Source organism: Danio rerio, chromosome 6 (assembly GCF_049306965.1).
Source record: "Danio rerio strain Tuebingen ecotype United States chromosome 6, GRCz12tu, whole genome shotgun sequence".
NCBI classification, from domain to species: domain Eukaryota; kingdom Metazoa; phylum Chordata; class Actinopteri; order Cypriniformes; family Danionidae; genus Danio; species Danio rerio.
In genome coordinates this window covers 23,635,690-23,656,477 of record NC_133181.1, presented here as the reverse complement: position 1 = coordinate 23,656,477, position 20,788 = coordinate 23,635,690, and positions in this window count along the sequence as shown.

The window sequence follows — 20,788 nt, the reverse complement described above, 5'->3', positions numbered from 1 at the left end:
CCATTGGCCGGGGCTAGACGGGGAAGTGAAAAGGTATTGCCAGGCATGTGACATCTGCCAGAGAACGTCTCCCCAACGACCACCCCCCAGCCCTCTAATACCACTACCCATCATTGATGTGCCCTTCAGCTGCATCGGTATGGACGAAGTCGGCCCGGGGACATGAACACATCCTTGTCATCCTCGATTATGCCACCAGATACCCTGAAGCGATTCCCCTGAGGAAAGCCACGTCATCGGCCATCGCGAAGGAGCTGTTTCTTCTATGCAGTCGAGTGGGAATTCCAGCAGAGATACTGACCGACCAGGGCACCACCTTCATGTCCCGGTTGATGGCAGACCTCTGTCACCTCCTCAAGGTAAAACAAATAAAAACTTCAGTATACCATCCACAGACTGACGGCCTTGTAGAGAGGTTTAACAAGACTCTGAAGCAGATGCTCCGACGGGTGGTGGCAGAGGACGGGCGCGACTGGGACCTCATGATCCCGTACGTGTTGTTTGGAATCAGGGAAGTTCCCCAGGCCTCCACAGGCTTTACCCCCTTTGAACTGCTTTTTGGCCGCCAACCCCGAGGGCTATTGGATGTGGCTCGTCAAGCCTGGGAACAGGAGCCAGACCCCCAGCGGTCGGTGATTGAACACGTACGGGACATGAGAGAACGCATTGAAAAAGTCATGCCCATCGTCAAGCAACACCTGACCGAAGCCCAGCGCGCCCAGCAGAGATTTTATAACCGGCCCGCCCAACCCAGAGAGTTCCACCCAGGGGACAAGGTGATGATCCTCATACCCACCACAACCTTGAAGTTCCTCGCATCCTGGAAGGGACCATACACGGTGGTAGAAAGGCTAGGGCCGGTAAATTAACGAGTCCGTCAGCCGGGACGAAGACAGGAAAAACAGCTATACCACATCTTATGAAGAAGTGGGTTACAGCTCCAGGTCATCTCGTTGCCTACACTTAAGAAACTCTTCCCGTTGTCCACATAGGTGAGCAACTCCTACTAAACCAGAAGGCGGAGCTGCAAGCCTTGGTTGGTCAGTTCAAGGATGTGTTCTCGGAGAAACCAGGCCGAACCATCATCATCCAGCATAACATCATCACTCCACCTGGCACCATTGTCCGGCAAAGGCCTTATCGAGTACCAGAGGCTCGCCGGCTGGCTATCGACGAGGAGATCCAGAAGATGAGGAGGTTAGGAATCATCGAACCATCCCGTAGCCCGTGGTCCAGCCCAATAGTGATGGTCCCCAAACCCGATGGCACCCTCCGTTTCTGCAACGACTTCAGGAAACTCAACGAGATCTCCAAGTTCGACGGGTACCCCATGCCTCGGGTGGACAAGCTGCTGGATAGGCTGGGTGGAGCCCGATTTATCTCCACCATCGACCTCACCAAAGGCTACTGGCAATTACCACTAAGTGAAGACGCCAAGGAGAAAACCGCCTTCTCCACTCCCGGTGGGCACTGGCAATACCGGGTTCTTCCCTTCGGGCTCCACGGGGCCCCAGCCACATTCCAAAGAATGATGGACATCCTGCTGAGGCCCCACCAGCCATATGCAGCAGCATACCTGGACGACCTCATCGTCCATTCAGAGTCATGGGAGGAACATCTATCCCGGTTACGGAGGGTGCTCTTAGATCTTCGACGGGCTGGGCTCACAGCTAATCCCAAGAAATGCCACCTGGGGCTAGCCGAAGCCAGATACCTCGGATTCCACATCGGAAGAGGTCTCATACAGCCACAACAAAACAAGGTCAAAGCACTACAAGAAACTCCACAACCCACCACAAAGACCCAGGTACGTGCATTTCTGGGGTTAGTGGGCTACTATAGATGTTTCATACCTAACTTCTCATCCATAGCCAGCCCTCTGACAGACCTGACCAGAAAGGGGCAGCCGGAGAGGATAAGATGGACCAAGGAAGCAGACGACGCGTTCCGAGCCCTGAAGACGGCCCTCACATCCTCACCGGTACTGCACGCACCTGACTTCGGCTGCCCCTTCATTCTTCAGACGGATGCTTCCGACTCGGGCCTGGGCGCGGTCCTCTCCCAGGTCCACGGCAATGAAGAACATCCCATCATGTACGTGAGTCGGAAGCTTACCCCCGCAGAGACCCGCTACGCAACGGTGGAGAAGGAGGCCCTGGCGATCAAGTGGGCAATCCTGGAGCTCAGGTACTATCTCCTTGGCAGGAAATTCCCCCTGGTGACCGACCACGCCCCATTACAATGGATGGCAACAGGGAAGAACAACAATGCTCGGGTCACCAGATGGTTCCTGTCGCTCCAGGATTTCAACTTTGACGTCCAACATCGAGCCGGGGCCTCCCACGGAAACGCAGACGGACTCTCACGGCTCTGGTCAGGATGGGCAGGTCTGTCAAAACATTCTACCCCCCCTCTCAATACACTGCTCTTTCTTCGCAGAAGACCCAGGACCAGGACAACGCTAAGGGGAGGAAATGTAGCGAGTCTGCTGATGCCACGTCGCCCTGGTCACTAATTCACCCCAGCTGGAAACTCATCAGCACCGGATCGCTCACAGCTGGACCTCGTCAGCCAGGGAGAGATAAAAGCCAGCCCCACACAGGAGGAAACTCAGCTTCATTTCCACATGACTCCCTGCGCTAACGCTTGTCTCTCTGTCTCTCCCACAGCTGAATCCAGCTCATGACCGATCCAACACCAAAACTCTCACCAGTCTTCACCATCTCCCCGGAGCACTTGAGCACGCACCCCTAAGAAGAGCACTCATTCACCCCTATATCACTTGTCAATAAAGCACCCTCCGGGGCATTGTTTGTAACGTTACCCAACTGTGTTTGTGTTTTCCCTCTGCCTCGCTACAATATATATATATATATATATATATATATATATATATATATATATATATATATATATATATATATATATAAAGAAAGAGAGAGCAAATAAGTGCCATTTAATGTTTAGTTGTGTTTACTGAAAATTTTGACAGCAATACATTAAAAGCAGTTGAACGAACTAATGACTCTGGTATTTATTTTTATGTTTTTGTATGTGTGGTGCTGTTGTGTGTCTTCAAATACTTGCACCAGTGTTGCTACTACCTGTCTGTTGACTATCTGCTGAACATTTACAGAATAGTAACCATGCTGTCTGTGATGTTGGCTCCTTACAGTCATTCAACAGCATTTCGTAGGTTTTCACTTCATTTTGATGGGCCTAGTGTGACAACAGATGAGCAGATAAACGTAACTTAAAGTAAACTAACTGTCTACTGAAAGTTAGGTTAAATGCAACGAATAGTTAGTTGAACACTTGCAAATACATGAATGAAATTTGTACCTAACCCTAACTTTATATTTGTTTAAAGTTCATTTTAAATTATGTTGCGTTGCTATATTGGCATCTGAATGTTTACTGAAGGTCTATTCATAAACTAAATAACAACTACATGCAGACAATGACAACAAAAAAATCTTGATGGAAAATGTACTGAAAACTTGTTGAAGATTTGTTGCATATCTACTAATACACTGTAATACAATACAACCTAATTTGGTAGCACGTAACTTATCAAAAGTTTAATAAATGTTGAGGATTTGTTGCTCATCTACTAATACTCTGTTGAACATTTGTTGAAGATTTGTTACATATTTACTGATACACTGTTGAACATCTAGAACCTTAATGCTGAGGATTTGTTGCTTATCTACTGATACTTTGTTGAACATCTGTTGAAGATTTGTTACATATCTACTGATACATTGTTGACCATCTAGAACCTATATTGGGAACACAACTTGTAAATGTTTACATGTTGTAGACATTGTAATGATTGTCGAGAAACATTTAAAAGACAATCTACAGATACTACCCAGATGAGAGTAAACTGATAAGAACTTGAAAAATAACTTATGGTCAACAGACTATCTAAAGGGGGACCATCAAAATAAAGTGTTACCAATTGTTTAACTTGTTTATGCAGTGCATCTTGAAAAGGGATCGAGACTCGATACTGTTTACTATACTTTTTAAATTATCTAAGAGAAATATATTAGTGTGTGATTTTTATTCATATGTGTTAGCCTATGTGAATCAAATTCAATTCAATTCAATTCAGCTTAATTTGTTTAGCGCTTTTACAATGTAGATTGTGTCAAAGCAGCTTCACATAAATGGTCATAGTAACTGGAACAGTGTGGTTCAGGTTTTAGTGTTTAAGTTCAGTTCAGTTTAGCTCAGTTCAGTGTGATTTAATCATTACTGAGTTCAAACACTGAAGAGCAAATTCATAGATGCGTAGTGTTGGACTTCAAAGGGTCCAGTGCATGTTCAAAAATGGGTTCGGAGTCAATCTGTCAAAAATTATAAGTTTTATTTGCTCAAGCAGGAAAGAAACCAAAAGCAATACACTGCGCAGGAGAGGTTCAACTCTGAACTGTCCTTCAGAGACACATCCTTTTATACCACAGTTGTCTTCCGTGCATCTTCTCTTAAGAGTTAACCTTTTAAGGCAAATGTCTCTTCTTAGCACACACATGGCTCATACATCCTGTCGTTCTTAGAACTCGCACCTATATTCAATAACAGGATGTGCTTGTCTCAGCAGTCTGCAACACTGGTCTATACCGTGCTCACAATATGGCTGTTAACCCTTCAGACGATTTCATAGTAACCAACACCCTATGGGTCAATCGTTAAAGACTTCTTATGCATGGAAAACATGTCAAAGTTTTATTTAAACTGAAAAATACCACAAATCCCTCTCTTGGCCTCTGAAAGAGGCCACACTTTATTATATCCAATAAATCTTCAAACTACTATAACTAAATCTATTTGTTAAAATAAAAATAAAGGGAAAAAAAAAATCTTTTCAGCCCAATATGTCCAGATGAACCTTGGTCGACGTATGGGCAGCCACCACGTTCATCTTAGGCATCATATCAGACTGCTATTGTAGATCAACATTTCACCCTAGTCTACATTGTACACTCATAAAATTCAGAAATAAAAATCCCTATAAATGCCTTTTAAACCAGTGTGCTCAGACAGGACTGGGCCGAAAACCCCTGTGGGGAAAGACACCCAGTCGGTCCCCTAATTGACATGTGGGCGACCACAACAAGTCAGCTGAGTCAATCACACAAAACAAAAAACAAAACAAAACAACAAAAAATATATCTAAGCTAAACTTTTCGATAGATTCCTTTTAGACTCAAAATATCTACTTAACATTTCTTATAACACAAAATATATGATGAATCAGCATCTGCGGAAAAAGCACATTTAGTAGAGAGACATTTACACACGGCTTTCCTCCTCTTCCTTCTTTTCAGCAGATATTAATATTGGCATTGTGTAAGGGGGTGGTGGTCCATCTTTCTTTTCAATTGCTGTTACTATCACCCTGTTACACAATGACCTGATGCATGGGACACAACAACATCCACATGTCACCATTATAGCTACAAAGGTAGCAATTGAGATCAAAACTGAAGTTATCATGGTTTTATATTTTCCAAACACACGGGTCATCCATTTTCTTCAATCTAATTTGTCTAATTAATTTATTCATTTTCTTTAAGGCTTAGTCCCTTTATTAATCTGGGGTCGCCCCAGTGGAACTTATCCAGCATATTTTTACACAGCGGATGCCCTTCCAGCTGCAACCTATCACTGGGAAACATCCATACACACTCAATCACACACATACACTACGCCCAATTTAGCATATCCAATTCACCTATACCACATGTTTTTGGACTTAAGGGGGAAACAGGAGTGTCTGGAGGAACTCTGTCCAATTTATTGACACCCTGTCCAATTCATATCCCTTTTTTTTTCTCATTCTTACTTTACAAATTTTGGCATCAAGATGCTTTTGATGTTGTTTTCCTTACAATTGTCACTCACACACTTTCTGTCAGATTGTCATGTGTTAGTAAGTCAGTCTTTTTTCTTTCTATTTTAAAATTTAACATATTATTTGGTTCCCCTTTTTGTGTTGGCCTGTATCTAATATACAGTTGGCCTCATGCATTGGTGTTGCAGCATGTTCATCTCGTACACCAATACATGCTTACACACTCCAATTAGTCAATTGTCTGCAATTAGTCATCTGTTAATTAATCTCCCCCTTTCGGCCTGGACCTAGTTCCAGGCCGCTTTTACACCCCTGTGTTGACTGTCAAGTTAGTCCCGACAGCCTTACACCTTAAGCAACCTGTTTAAAAAAAATTGTGAATAAAGTTGTTGATCTGTCATAATATAATCTCTACATAAATGATTTAGTGCACATCAAAGCTGCACCAGGTCCCTGAAACTGCAGTCCTTTAAACAATTTAAAAGTCATTAATTTCATTTTTTTTTTCATAATTAACTAAAATCCCTTAATATGATTTTTATTTCATTTCCTTTTGGTCTGTGCACAGATTTTTTGCCAGTTTTGTTTTCAAATTTCTGTTAATTCTCTTGACATTTCCATGTAATTATTATTTTTTACACCATTTCTAAAATCATGTTTCAGGCCCAGTGCCCACTCCACTGATTTAAAATATTTGTTATTCCAGTGTTTATCATTATCTAATCTAATTTTCCCACAACATCTATTTGTTTCTAGATTGTTATTCATTAAACACTTAATCACTCCACCTATCCCAGACACCACTCGTCCCAATATTGTGGCGTGTCATCTACTCAACTATGATTTTAATTTACTTTCTTTAAATCTGGTTCCCTATAAGTGTCATAACACCTGCTTACTTCCAATCAATCAGGTGTCCACTATTTTTCAGCTAGTAAAATATCACCATCATATATAGTGACACCCCCTCTGTCAAGTGGCAATCACTCAGCGGGCCTCGCAGGGCGTAATTTAACAACCCTGCAGACAATATTAATTCTTGTGGTACTCTGGTGTACCTGTATTGCTGCCCCCTAAAGGTAAATGAAAACACATCCTTCAAATTTGGTGCCAGTGTTAAATAGAAAAATTCATTGGCTAAGTCTAGACATTAAAATCACTTATTCTCTTGGTGTAAAGCTGGTAATGCAGTATATTAATTTGGAACTGGCATTGTGGCGGTTTTCACTACCGCATTAACTTAAATCATGAGCCATTCTGTATTTTCCTGTATTTTGTTTTTCTACAGGTAAAATTGGAGTGTTTAGGTGTCAGGTCGATGGCTCTAACACAACTATAGTCATCAATTCTTTAATTGTATCTGCAATACCTGCTTCAGCTTGTGGTTTGTGAGGATACTGTGGCTGCCAAATCTGCCTTTCATTATTTAACTTCATTATTAAACTTTAATTTATGTCTCAGAGTGAGGAGCAAAAACCCACATCTGCTGGTCCTGTAGACCATAATTGGCTTGGTAAACTGTACAGCATTGGTGCCGTCACCTCATTATCCGTTCTTTCTCTTCCATGCCACCTTGTGACCCATATATGTTTAGTTAATCTGCCAACCACACCCTTCTAATTATAATTTTTTTCTTTCAGTTTAGTTTTGGTCACAGAATAAAGTCATGTGAGGTGGGTTGGTGGGAGGCATCTATGGTGCAATAAGAGTTACCCAAGGTCTCCATTGAGCATAAAGTGAGAGAAGGCCGTCTCCCGGCATGGTTTCTGGCTACAGTTTGCCCCAGTAAATGTCAGCTCCTACAGGCTCTCGCATCGATGACAGCAACCATTGTCCTCGCAGGTGAGGTGTACCCAGTGAACAGTTCTTAGTCGTCCCTGTAGGAAATCTCACCATAACACCATCAGCATACCATAGAATGATTCATCAAGCTTTATCAGCAAGTCTCTGCCCCATAAGTTCGTGTGGGCTCTGTCTGACAACAGAAAGTGATGTTTCAGTTGTTGTCCATCAACAGACACTGGTATTAGCTCAGTTAAAGACAGTCTTTCACATTCCTCAGTGAAACCCAATACTTCCACGTTTTTTGTGAAATCAAGTCCTGATTGACAGGGTTAATCAATGTTGACTAGGTCGCACCCGTGTTGACCAAAATGTCCAGGCAGTCTTTGTTGACCCTTCATAGATAACAGTTGCTCCACCTTAGCCTCGCTTGGGTCTCCCTGTGGGCCTCCTCAGAAATAGTCCCATCTTCCCCAGAGTGGATATTGTGTTCCACCCTGCCCTGGGTTCTGTCCTCCAGGGTTTGGAGCTTGCCCTGCAAGTGGTGCCACAAAGCCTTTGCCTAATTGCACGCCCCCTCTCTCGGCATACAGATTTTGTCCGTTGTGATATCTTGTCGAAATGCGTCCTAGCTGATTGCACGTGTAGCATTGACTAGCCTGGCAGTTGCGATGTAGCTGACATAGGCAGCCACACCTGAAACAACCCTCTCCACATCCATACCCTCTGTAAACCCCCGGGACCCCCTTGACCCTAATGCCTCCCCTATTCTGTCTTCTAAATTGAGGTTGGCGTTTAGGTGTTTGGTTTGATGGCTGTTTGTACACAGGTGCCATGTAAGATTGTTCAGGGTCAGGCAACTGCACCAATTGTTTGCCTTTATCTTTCTCATTTGATCATTGACTTCTTGTCTGGCTTTGTTCACTTGTAATTTCACGAACTGGTTTTTCAGTTCCTCAATCTCAGACTGACTCTCATCAGCTTTATCTTTAGCTCTATTGATGTGATGGAGCAAGTGTCTCTCCCAGGTGGCCGAAGCACTTCCTGGTATGTCAGGGGTTATTATTTATGTATTTTTATTTTATTATTATTATTATTTTAGTCATTTAACACAGCTTGAAGTATCCTCAACCACTCCTTCATAAATTGGTTAGCATGAATATGTGTCCCAGTCTGGGCTTCTCACTCCAGTTTACATCTCAATACATATGCTGCTGATGTTTCATCTGCCTTAGGGGTGGACTTAATGTTATGAATAGCACCAGGTGGTGCAGAAAATTTTCACCTTATTACTGTGCCCCATGCAGTTGCTACTTTGCCAAAAGGAGTGTCTGATTTACATTCATTTGTATTAGCTACCTGTTAAAATTGTCTCAATTCTCCATTAGTAATCATAGAATAACAACAAACTTTTATTATTATTATCTTCTTTAATTATAATTTTTTTACACCTAAACACAATCTTATCCTCTAATATCAAGTCTTAGTTCCTCAAATGGTTAATTCCTTAAAGAGTTATTGCTTTTTCTAGTTTCTATCTCATCTGTTTAATATCTCTCTTTCTTTATTTATATTTAAGACATATTTTAAACTATAATCTTTTTGACATTTCTTTCTATTAAACATTAATTAGGACTCTTTTTTTTCTTAGCTTTTAATTTTTCCTTATTTATTTTTTTATTTTTTTATTCTCTTCCTTACATATTTGGCCAGTAACACTTAAGTTAACCATTTTCAACCAGTCAAATTTTATTTTCTAATTTTCCTCTCCATCAACCGAAGACTCCTCAATTTTATCTCTTTGGTGTTTAACAGCTTATTTTCTATCTCTTATTTCAGTTCTTCATCTTTCTTCCAATGTATCTCTTCTAATGTTTCTTTAGTAGCTGGTCTTTATGTTGTATTTTAATTTATCTTTATTATTTATTATTATACTTATTTATTTTATTTATTTATTCATATAGCTTCAAAGTCCATTTAAACTTTTATAACTATATTAAGTATATCTCCCATTATTTTTTATTTCACTTGTCTTTTTATCCTGCAATATAATAGATCTGTTTAATTAGTAACTTATACTAAATCTCTAATTATTATGTCAACATTTATCAGTATTTGATCAAATATATATATTTATTTTTTTATATTTTCTTTTACTATATTCAGCCTAACTGTTTTTTCCTCATGAAAAGGCATGGCTCCAGTTATCTTCCTTTTTTCATGTCTGTCTAAGCCTGTCTGCCTTTACTTTGTCAACCCCGTATCTTTCTGTAAATAAATCCCCAGTTTTGTGGACCAATTGCAAAGCTTGTAGACTACTTTGTGGTGAATGGAAATTTTCTTTTTGGTCTTTTCCTATATGTGTATGTGTTAGTGTGTCACCTCCTTCTGCAGTGGTCTCCTTCCTGGTTGCCTCCCTCTCTTGGACCCGAGAGACTCAGCTAGTTCCTGTTCAAGACACAACTACACATATACTTTTAACCTTCACATTAACATTGTTTTCAGGGTGTGGTGTCACTCATCCTCACACTTCTTTACCATTTATCTCATTCATACCAACACATGACCTCGTCAGGTCAGTGCTTTTCCCTACACTGTCCTAATCCTGGTTCTCTAGAACCTTTTCTTCTAGTCCCTGTTCTACAGTATATTTCATATTTTCTATAGTATTTCATATATATACAGTATATCTCATATTTTCTTTATGTTCCTCAAATTGCAATATTAACTTTTTCTCTCATTTATTTTTCCTTTAACACTCCCTCTTGTATTCTTCTTCCACGACGTCTTTCCTGTATTCGCGCGTTAGATGTTTTGAGCTCTGTTCCCTACTCTGACCCTCAGTATACGGCGTCACCCACGCCCGGGGCTACCTAAGCTGTCCCTACGTCTTTTCAGAATATTTTTTTTTTTTTTTTTTTGTTCCCTAATCTATCCGTTCCTGATACTGCAATCAGTCTTTCTCAGGAAATTATTTTTTCTTCTCAATTTTTATTTTGAAAGTATCTGGTTCTCGTCAGAAAAAGAGTGACTCTCAAAAATGCCTCCCCAGGGAGGGGGACTTCCTTACAAAGACATGACTTTCTGTCTTTGTCCCTGGTATTAAAAGCTTTCTACCTTCGTCAAGAGTAGGGTCACTTTTAATTTTTTACCTCCTAAGGGAAGAGGATTTCCTTCTAATTCTCTTGCGCGAAAATTCGCGCATATACCTTGTAGGGACAAGGATTTTATTTGAATTCTAGTAATTCACCCTAAATTTACCCTGCAGGGACAAGGCCTTTCCTTTAAATTCTAACAATTTACCCTGATACTCTTCAAAAAATGTAAAAAAAAATGTAAAATATTACTTTTGGTTTCTCTGTATTTTACTTACATCAGGATTATGCTGAATTCAACACTTAATTTGCAGTATTCAATCGCAGAATTTATTTAAAAGGTTTCTGCTTACCTTATTTTTTAGGCGCGCCTTTGTGTTGAATTCAGTTCATCCCTCTGTTCAGCAAAATTCCTCCTTTTCCCATCACGTCGTGGGTCACCAAAATTGTTGGACTTCAAAGGGTCCAGTGCATGTTCAAAAATGGGTTCGGAGTCAATCTGTCAAAAATTATAAGTTTTATTTGCTCAAGCAGGAAAGAAACCAAAAGCAATACACTGCGCAGGAGAGGTTCAACTCTGAACTGTCCTTCAGAGACACATCCTTTTATACCACAGTTGTCTTCCGTGCATCTTCTCTTAAGAGTTAACCTTTTAAGGCAAATGTCTCTTCTTAGCACACACATGGCTCATACATCCTGTCGTTCTTAGAACTCGCACCTATATTCAATAACAGGATGTGCTTGTCTCAGCAGTCTGCAACACTGGTCTATACCGTGCTCACAATATGGCTGTTAACCCTTCAGACGATTTCATAGTAACCAACACCCTATGGGTCAATCGTTAAAGACTTCTTATGCATGGAAAACATGTCAAAGTTTTATTTAAACTGAAAAATACCACAGTAGCTCTACCAATCCTGAACCATGCGAGGCAGTGGCGACAGCGGAGAGGGAAAAAAAACTTCACCTGATGGGAGTGAAGAAAAAAAACCTTGAGAGAACCAGACTCAGTTGGGCATGACCATTTTAATTTCTCCGCTGGCCAAAAGTCTTGTGCAGAGCTTCATTCGCCGTGGTTGAGGCTGGAAGATGGCCTCAGCGAAGACTCTTCTGTCACTGGAGTGTCGCTGGAATCAGACTCATGTTCTCCACTCCCCACGACCATCAGCGCAGCAGCAGTTCAGGATATGGCCTGGTCCCGGATATGGAATCCTTGGGATCATCTCGTCGCTGGTCTTGGATCCAATCAGTGACTCCGCATAATCTGAGGACCTCGGGATGAGTATCCCCAGGTGAAAATAGAGAATAAAGAAAATAATTAGCGTAGCTGCTGTTCATAGTGTATATAAACAAGATGCAGAAGCCTGTGTGGAACCCGCTAGGTGATGCATTGAGAGTATGCTTTACTAAACAGATAGGTCTTTAATCTAGTTTTGAACTAGGAGAGTGTGTCTGAGCCTCGGACGTTATCAGGAAGGCTATTCCAGAGTGTAGGAGCCATGAAAGAGAAGGCTCGACCTCCTTTACTTGATTTTGCTATTCTAGGTACTACCAGAAGCCCTGAGTTTTTAAATCTTAAAGAGCGAGTTGGTTTGTAGCGAGACAGAAGGTTGGTTAGATAAACAGGAGCTAGATTATTTAGGGCTTTATAGGTGAGAAGTAATATTTTAAATTCAATACGAAACTTAACAGGCAGCCAGTGTAAGGAGGATAAAATTGGGGTGATATGATCATATTTTCTAGACCTGGTCAGAACTCTGGCTGCTGCATTTTGTACTAATTGAAGTTTGTTAATAGAGGATGCTGGGCAGCCAGCAAATAGAGCATAACAGTAATCCAGTCTCGAAGTCATAAAAGCATGGACTAGCTTTTCTGCATCTGAGATGGATAGCATTTTTCGTAATTTAGCGATATTTCTCAGATGAAAGAAGGCAATTTTTGTGACATGGGATATATGGTTTTCAAAAGTTAGATCCCTGTCTAATATGACACCCAGATCTTTTATAGTAGAGCTAAAGCTAACTTTGTATCCCTCTAATTGTAAATTGAGTTGCGAGATCTGCTGTGTGCAAGATTTAGGCCCAATAAGTAATAATTCTGTTTTGTCGGAGTTTAAGAGAAGAAAATTGTTGGTCATCCAGTCTTTAATGTCTTTGATACACTCAGTTAGTTTAGAAAGTTCAGACGTCTCGTCAGGTTTAGTTGAAATATATAATTGAGGATCATCTGCATAGCAGTGAAAGCTGATCCCATGTCTTCTAATAATGTCTGCCAGAGGTAGCATGTAAATTGTAAACAGTAAAGGGCCTAAAACTGATCCTTAAGGCACCCCATACTTTACTGGGCTGACTTGTGAAGGCTGTCCCTTAATATTCACAAACTGGTAACGGTCAGTTAAGTATGACTTAAACCATTGTAGAGCCTGTCCCTGGACACCTGTAGACTTTAAGCGATTTATGAGGATATTGTGGTCAATGGTATCAAATGCCGCACTAAGATCGAGTAAAACTAATAGCGAGACGCACCCTCGGTCAGCAGCTAAGAGTAAATCATTGGTTATTTTCACTATAGCGGTTTCTGTACTTTGATGAGCCCTGAAACCTGACTGAAACACTTCAAAAATATTGTTCGTCTGCAGAAAAGAGCATAATTGAGTGGAAACAACTTTTTCTAGTATTTTAGACATTAATGGAAGATTTGAAATAGGCCTATAGTTAGCTAAGTTGTTGGTGTCTAGTTGCGGTTTCTTAATAATAGGCTTAATAACAGCTAGCTTGTAAGAGTTTGGAACATGGCCTATAGATAAAGAAGAGTTGATAATGTTAAGAAGAGGTTCTCCTATAGCAGGTAGCAGCTCTTTCAGTAATTTTGTTGGAATTGAGTCCAGCATACACGTAGCTGGTTTAGAGCTATTTATAATTTTTACTAACTCTTCGTGTTCTATGATTTTGAAGCAGTGTAGGTTATTATTATGATTCAATGAAATATTTACATTTATGTTCCAGGGCGCGGGTTGCTGTTTTGAGCGCACGAGTATGACTATTATACCATGGTATAGTTTTAATCTCTCAAGCCTTTTTTAATTTGATGGGTGCCACAGTATTTAGTGTGCTAGTAAAGATGGCATCCATACTGCTGGTTACTACATCAAGATCATTTGAGTTTGTGGGTGCATTACAAAATAGAGAGAGATCAGGTAAGTTATTTATAAATTCATCTTTAGTTGACGGAACAATAGTTCTACTAGGGCGGAGTATTGGAGCGGGTTTGCTGATTTTAGGTAAACACAGCTTATATAGTAAGAGGTAGTGATCTGTAATATCATCACTTTGTGGTATAATGTCTACATCAATAACCTCGATTCCATAAGACAGAATTAGATCTAATTTGTGCTTTAAGCGATGGGTTGGACCTACAACGTTTTGCTTTATCCCAAGTGAGTGTATTAAATCCATAAACGCGAGCCCTAATGTATCATTAGCGTCATCTATGTGGATGTTAAAGTCACCTACAATTAGCATTTTATCAGTTTTGACTAGTAAGTCAGAAATAAAATCAGAAAATTCTTTTAGAAAATTGACATAGGGTCCTGGGGGTCTATATATGGTGATTAAAGCGAGAGATAACATAGGTTTTTGCATAGTATCTGGAAGCTGAACATTAAGCGATAATACTTCAAAGGAAATCACTAAAGATTGATGCAACTCCACCACCACGACCAGTTTGACGAGCCTCATGTTTATATAAAATTCCTGGAGGAGTTGCTTCATTTAAGCTAATATAGTCATTTTGTTTCAGCCAGGTTTCAGTGAGACAGAGTGCATTAAGATTGTTTTCTGTTATTATTTCATTAATGATAAGTGCTTTAGGTGCAAGTGACCTGGGGCCTCATGTACGAAGACTTGCGTGGAAATCATACTTAAACATTGCGTACGCACAAAGCTGTAAATGTGTGTACGCAGAAAAAAAAATCAGATGTATGAAACACTGCGTACGGCGAGTCTCACGCAAATTCTTTTGTAGATCTGAATGAACGTGAAATTGAGCGCAACATGCACAAGCACAAAACCCCTCCCTGCCTCCTCCCCCGTATGAATATGCAAATGACTCTACTTTGGAAAAACCCAACGAAAAAGCAACGGCAAAAGCAGGCAAAAATAGAAACTTTGAACAGTGTGAATCGGAGGTGCTCCTTTCGGAGGTAGACCGGAGAAAAGCGGTGTTATTTGCAAGTTTGTTCTCCGGAATTAACAACAAAAGAAAAAAAATAGAGTGGGAGAGTTTAGCTGATGCGGTTAACACAGTTGGGTCTGAACATCGCACTGAGTGAAATATAAAAGAAATATTGTGATTTACAGGTGTAAACTGTTGCAGTAATCTTAACAGTCTCAGTGGCGCACTTGTAAGATGCATGTCTGCGTGTTTTGACACGTTCGAGCATGAACTTGGTTCGAATCCAGCGTCTGATAAACTCTTTCTTCTTTTTTCCCCGGCTACATATTAGATTTTGCTAACTATTTATCACGAGAAAGACAAGTAGGAATCATTAATAAGTTTGTACATCATATTTTATTTGCACATTTATTGAATGGAAATGTTTCTGATTCACGCATGCAAATTCATCTTCAGATAGTGTCTTTATAGCAATGTGCGTGCGGTAGATAGCTCAGATTACATTGGGAAAACAGGCAACGGCTGCAAATTGTGCTTTAATGTTTAGCTGGTCAACTGTATGGTATGGAAACCTTAGATACCTGCTAGATGAACCCGTCTCATACAGCTGCCATTGCAAGGCTCAGACACTTTGTACAGAGGAATTTAACACAACTGCCTCTAGGAGTCGCCAATGGAAATAAAACAGACACGCACAAAAAATGTGCGTACGCCAGCCAGAAAGCTGCCGTGAAGCTGCGCACATTCCCACGTTCAGTTCATTGTTAGTAAATCCAAACATGAGCGATTCTGAGCGTGAAACCTGGCGTACGCAGCATTGATACATGAGGCCCCTGATGTTTAGGAGACCAAGTTTTACGAAATTTGTATTTTCACTTTCAACTGGTTTTTCTGGTTTGATTCTTACTAGATTTTTTCTGGAGCACACAATACGTTTATTTCTTAATCTAATAATACGAGGAACAGACACAGTCTCTATAGGATCTGCCAGATATGCGTTACTGATGTTTAAGTGGGGTGAACAAGAGTCTAGGTGGCTATAATGTGAATTTTGTGAATTTTTACCTGCTAGTCAGATGGTGCGAAGTAATCTGGAGATGTTGTCCGACAGGAGTTCAGCTCCGGCTCGACTGGGGTGCAGGCTGTCAGGACGGAAGAGCCTAGGACGCTCCCAGAAAAGATTCCAGTTATTAGCAAAGAGCAATTTCTGTTCTTTACACCATGTTATTAGCCATTCATTCAGAGCTAAAAGTCTACTGAACCTTTCATTTCCTTGGCGGTAGGTAGGAAGCGGCCCAGAAACGATGATCTGCGTGGCGGGCGAGGTGCGTCGAACCGTCTCGATCAGGCTCCTGAAGTCCTTCTTCAGGATCTCCGACTGCCGGAGCCCGGTGTCGTTTGTCCCCACATGGAGGACAACGGCACCAGGGCTCTCGGCAGCGCCCAGGATGGTTGGAATCTGTGTAGAAATATTTCTCACACGGGGCACCAGGAAAGCAGAAAGTACGTACTTTACTACCTTTTGAGAAGGCGGCACGGACGTGACGAACGATCGAGTCACCGATGATGGCCACATTGGGACCCGACTCGCAGAGAAGGGAGAAGCGGTTCTCCGTGGAGATCTCAAACACAGGAGGAGGAGACGTTCTGCCCCGGGATCTGGGAAGCACCTTACGCGGCTGCACCCAGGCGCCGTGGTAGCCGGGTGTCGGCGTGAACGACGCCTGGCTGAGCCGCGCCCCGGGTGCGCTGGGCCTGGACAGAGAAGGACGCGGGGTTGAGGTAGAGGGAATGATGTGGTTGTAATTTCCACGTACCTTAGATGATGAGGCGGCCTTAGCGTTAGGTACAACAAGCAGTTGCTCCCGTATCCGCGTCCGCCTCACCAGAAGTGCCCGGATCTGGGACTCCACTTCTTCCAGCTCCAGCTCCAACGCCTCCATCGATGCTTCTCCTGCACACAAAGACAGAGACGGAAGCGACATTTTACGGGGTAAAGAGCAAAGCCAGTAAGTCAAAAGTGTATGGTAAAAGAGGTCGGTAGCTTTAGCTGACCAGCGGCGCTAGCAGGCTAAAGCTACAAACAACAGGCGGATGCTCGAGGGACAGACCGTTTTTAAAGCAGTTTTGTTTGTATAAATGTATTAAGGGTTTGTTCACCCTAAGTAGGAGAGACAAATACTTAGCGAATGAGGAAGAGTTTTATGATTAAGATTTAAATTGCGAGTAAATAGCAAGTCCAAACTTCAAGCACACGCAGTAGGCGACCGAACGGAGACAGTGACGCCAGTGACGTCACTCGAGCATGCGCCTCACTCTCTCAGTCTCAGTTATGAAATCACTTTCTACCAAATATATCTTATCAAAAGCAGATTTTTATGGGAGGTGTTTTGGGTCATTGACAGTTATAAATTGATTAAAATGAATGGGTAACCATATTTTCGGCTAAGTCTTATTCTTGTTTGCAAAGGTTGGTAAGGTCATTTTGCAGCACATCACAGAGACTAAAAGTTGCCTCCATCTTATGAACATGTGAATAGGCATGTAATAGTTGGGTACTTAAAGTCCATCACAAACTGTAAATTGCTGATACATTTTCAACATATTCGAGCTTTTCAGACTTTACAATACTAATTGCTTCACAAACAGCAGAAAAGGTTTATTGTTTTTGACCATTATCATCATCATCAAGTATTTTGCACACGGGTAGGTTAACAGTGTTTAGTAACTTGCAACTATCTGATCCAAAAGGTTTCTTATTTTAAGGGAATATGACTGGTTATGACTTGATCCGCTTTCCTATTGGTTTCATGAACTTGTTTATGCATTTTGAACATTTATTGTTTTGGCTTTCATCAGACTAAAAGTAAATCAAAAGCATCTGCAATCATCCAGTAATGTCTAAGTTTTAAATAGAATGTTTGGGATTCAGCTCAAGGAGTATAATGTTTATTTCAGGCTTTTTATCTGGATTGTTCTTATTAATGTTTATATTGATTCTAGTGAAGATTTAAAAAATTATACTCTTTTTGTTTGTTTCTTTAACAGTCCACAACAATATACGTGACTAGATCTTACAAGCTCGGCACATACTGGCTAAAAAATATGAGTTTTACTCAGTGAATACTCTCTGATGAGGCTGTAAAGCACTGACCCGATTCCTGTTAACCATATCTGGCCTGAGTCTCTCTGTAGAGTCCAGGCCACTTCTGGCAAGGACATGGCTTATTTAACTGATGACAACTGAATAAATTCCTCTTTATCTAGTAAATTGTTAGCTCCACGTTTAGTGATAATTTGAGAAAATACTCTTGGTACTACAGATAATAAGATTATTTTGTGTGGATGGTCGCAATGTGTAGATGCAAACAAAACAATATTATTTTTAAATGTATTATGCATATAATGTACAGAAAAACAGTGTAAAATTGACTTAATTTCTGGAGTACGTTCCTGTGCTGTTCCTTTCGGATAGCAAGTTCGCAGCTGTGCAAGTATAACAATTTAAAAGTTGTTTTAAAAATGAACTAATCAACAATAGTTGCTTGATGCCATGTATGTATTTATTAGCATTTGTCCACAAAGTTACAAAAAATTTGAAAACATTTTAAAAACTACATTTAAATAAGAAAATAAATTCAGAAACGCCCACTTCAGTTCTGCAGGGACTTGCATAACAATACTGTGTATTTCAAAAACATCTGTAATCATCCAGTAATGTCTAGGTTTTAAATCTATTGTTTCAGCTTATGCTCAAGGTGTATTATGTTTTTCATCTTGTATCATTATTAATGTTTATATTGATTCTTGTGAAAAACATTTTTTAAACGTTTGTTTGTTTGTTTGACAGTCTACAACAAGATCCTTGAACAAGATCAAGCAAGCTCGGCACACAAGAGGCCATGGTCTCAAATAGTACAGATGGGGCCCCTAAAGATAAAGACTTTGATAACCTAAACGATTATGATATGGTGACATCTGAAGGCTCAGTTCATTATAATGATTATGATGCTGTGGTGTCAGATAGCTTTGAAAGTGATTCTGACCACAGTGGTGACCATGTCAGGGAAAGTTCAGATGACGCTTTTAAAAATTCTTCAACTGATTGGGCTATTAATTTCAGAATCACAATGGTTGCGTTAACGGCTCTTCTGTCAGTCTTGCGTAGTAAGCACCCAAACCTTCCAAAAGATGCTCGAACACTGCTTAAGACAGACACAATGTATAGAATAGAACAAATACAAGGAGGTTCTTTCTACTATTTTGGCATTCTTAATACATTGTCTGGAATTCTTGTTAAATGTTGCCCCAGTTACCTAACAGACACACATTGACATTGCTGTTGAATTTTGATGGCATTCCATTGCACAAGAGTACAAACATGCAACTGTGGCTTATTTTAGGCTTATTACAAGGCATAACAAAGAAACCTTTTCTAATAGCAATATTTGGTGGCATTTCCAAACCAAAAATATTGGCTGAGTATTTAAAAAGCTTAGTTGAAGAAGAGCCTGCAGTCAGGCTTTGTGTTCAGAGGAAAGGAACTACTTCTCAAAATTAGTTCTGTTGTTTGTGACGCACCTGCTCATGCTTATGTTAAGGGTGTCAAGTCTCATACGGGTTATTCATCATGTGATAAATGTGTACTGTAGCGTACAGTCCACAGATAAAATTTCTTATTGATTTTATCACGGTCTGGCTTTGGTCGACAGAAGGGTTTTACGACTCCTGGCTCCAAGAAGTCTGGATTTTCGTGACAGCTTAAGTAATCTAGGGAGCCTGGAGAGATAGGTCTGCCACTTCAAAGACATTCCTGCCCAAATACACACACACACACAACCACGAGGCTGTTCCGACAGAAAGAAAATGAACTCATCAAATCCTGAACCAGCACAAAACTAAGGTGTTATGTTTTGTAAACTTTGTATCTCATTTCTGACTTTTCTTACCTGTGTAACCTCTCTTATAACCTGTATGCATGTTCCCTTTAGGCCTTTGTAAAGCATAAATATTGTAAGAATATGAAAAATTATGTTGATGTACTTTAAATGATGGGTTTCTGCTGACATTTTACAACACATGATTGCTTTATTCTTTAAAGCCCTTTATTAAATGCCTGTCCGCATGCTTTAGGCGGACACTCAAATTTGCATATGATCAGCCCCGAGACAAAGGAAGGTTCGCGCGCAAACTTTCCCCTGAAATCATTGGTCAGAATGCTGTACGGGTTGTCACGTGACCCGCAGGTATAAGCAGACCTTCTGCCCAAACATCTGGGCAGAAAGAGAACGTCCTAAAAAGAACATCATTGACGGTGGCCCTCGTGCCACACGGCTCTTCACAGCCGCATTGACTTTCCCGCCACGTTTTCTTTATTTTCTGGCAAAAGTATACTTAGTTTGAAGTTTGCAATCGTGTTCGTCCGAACGGCATTACAAACTTAACACATCAAGAAGGACATCAAAGGAGTTTCATCAGGACGGAAGCATAAAGAGAGAGATCCCAGGCATTAAGTCCAGGTACCTTTAGTTATGCGATTAAGCTGTGCCCCTTTTATCAAAAAGGTGTTTTTTATAATCTAGGTGGTCCTGAATGGTGTGGTGGAACTGAGTTTTGTCACTCTACCTGAAATCTCTATTTCCTCGCTTTACTATTTTTCTTTGTTGTTACACGTTCTATAGACCCGATATCTCCACGTGGTTTACCTTTCGTTCTGTGTTTAATGTATGTTTGTGCGTTTGTTTGTTCGTTACGTCTGACTAGTCAATAAATTCCATTATAATCTAATGAATTGTATTGTTTGCCTCACGAGAAAATGTCACTGAAATACAGATTCCCCTGCCTAGCTATTATAAGTTGTTTAAAACTTTTGAAT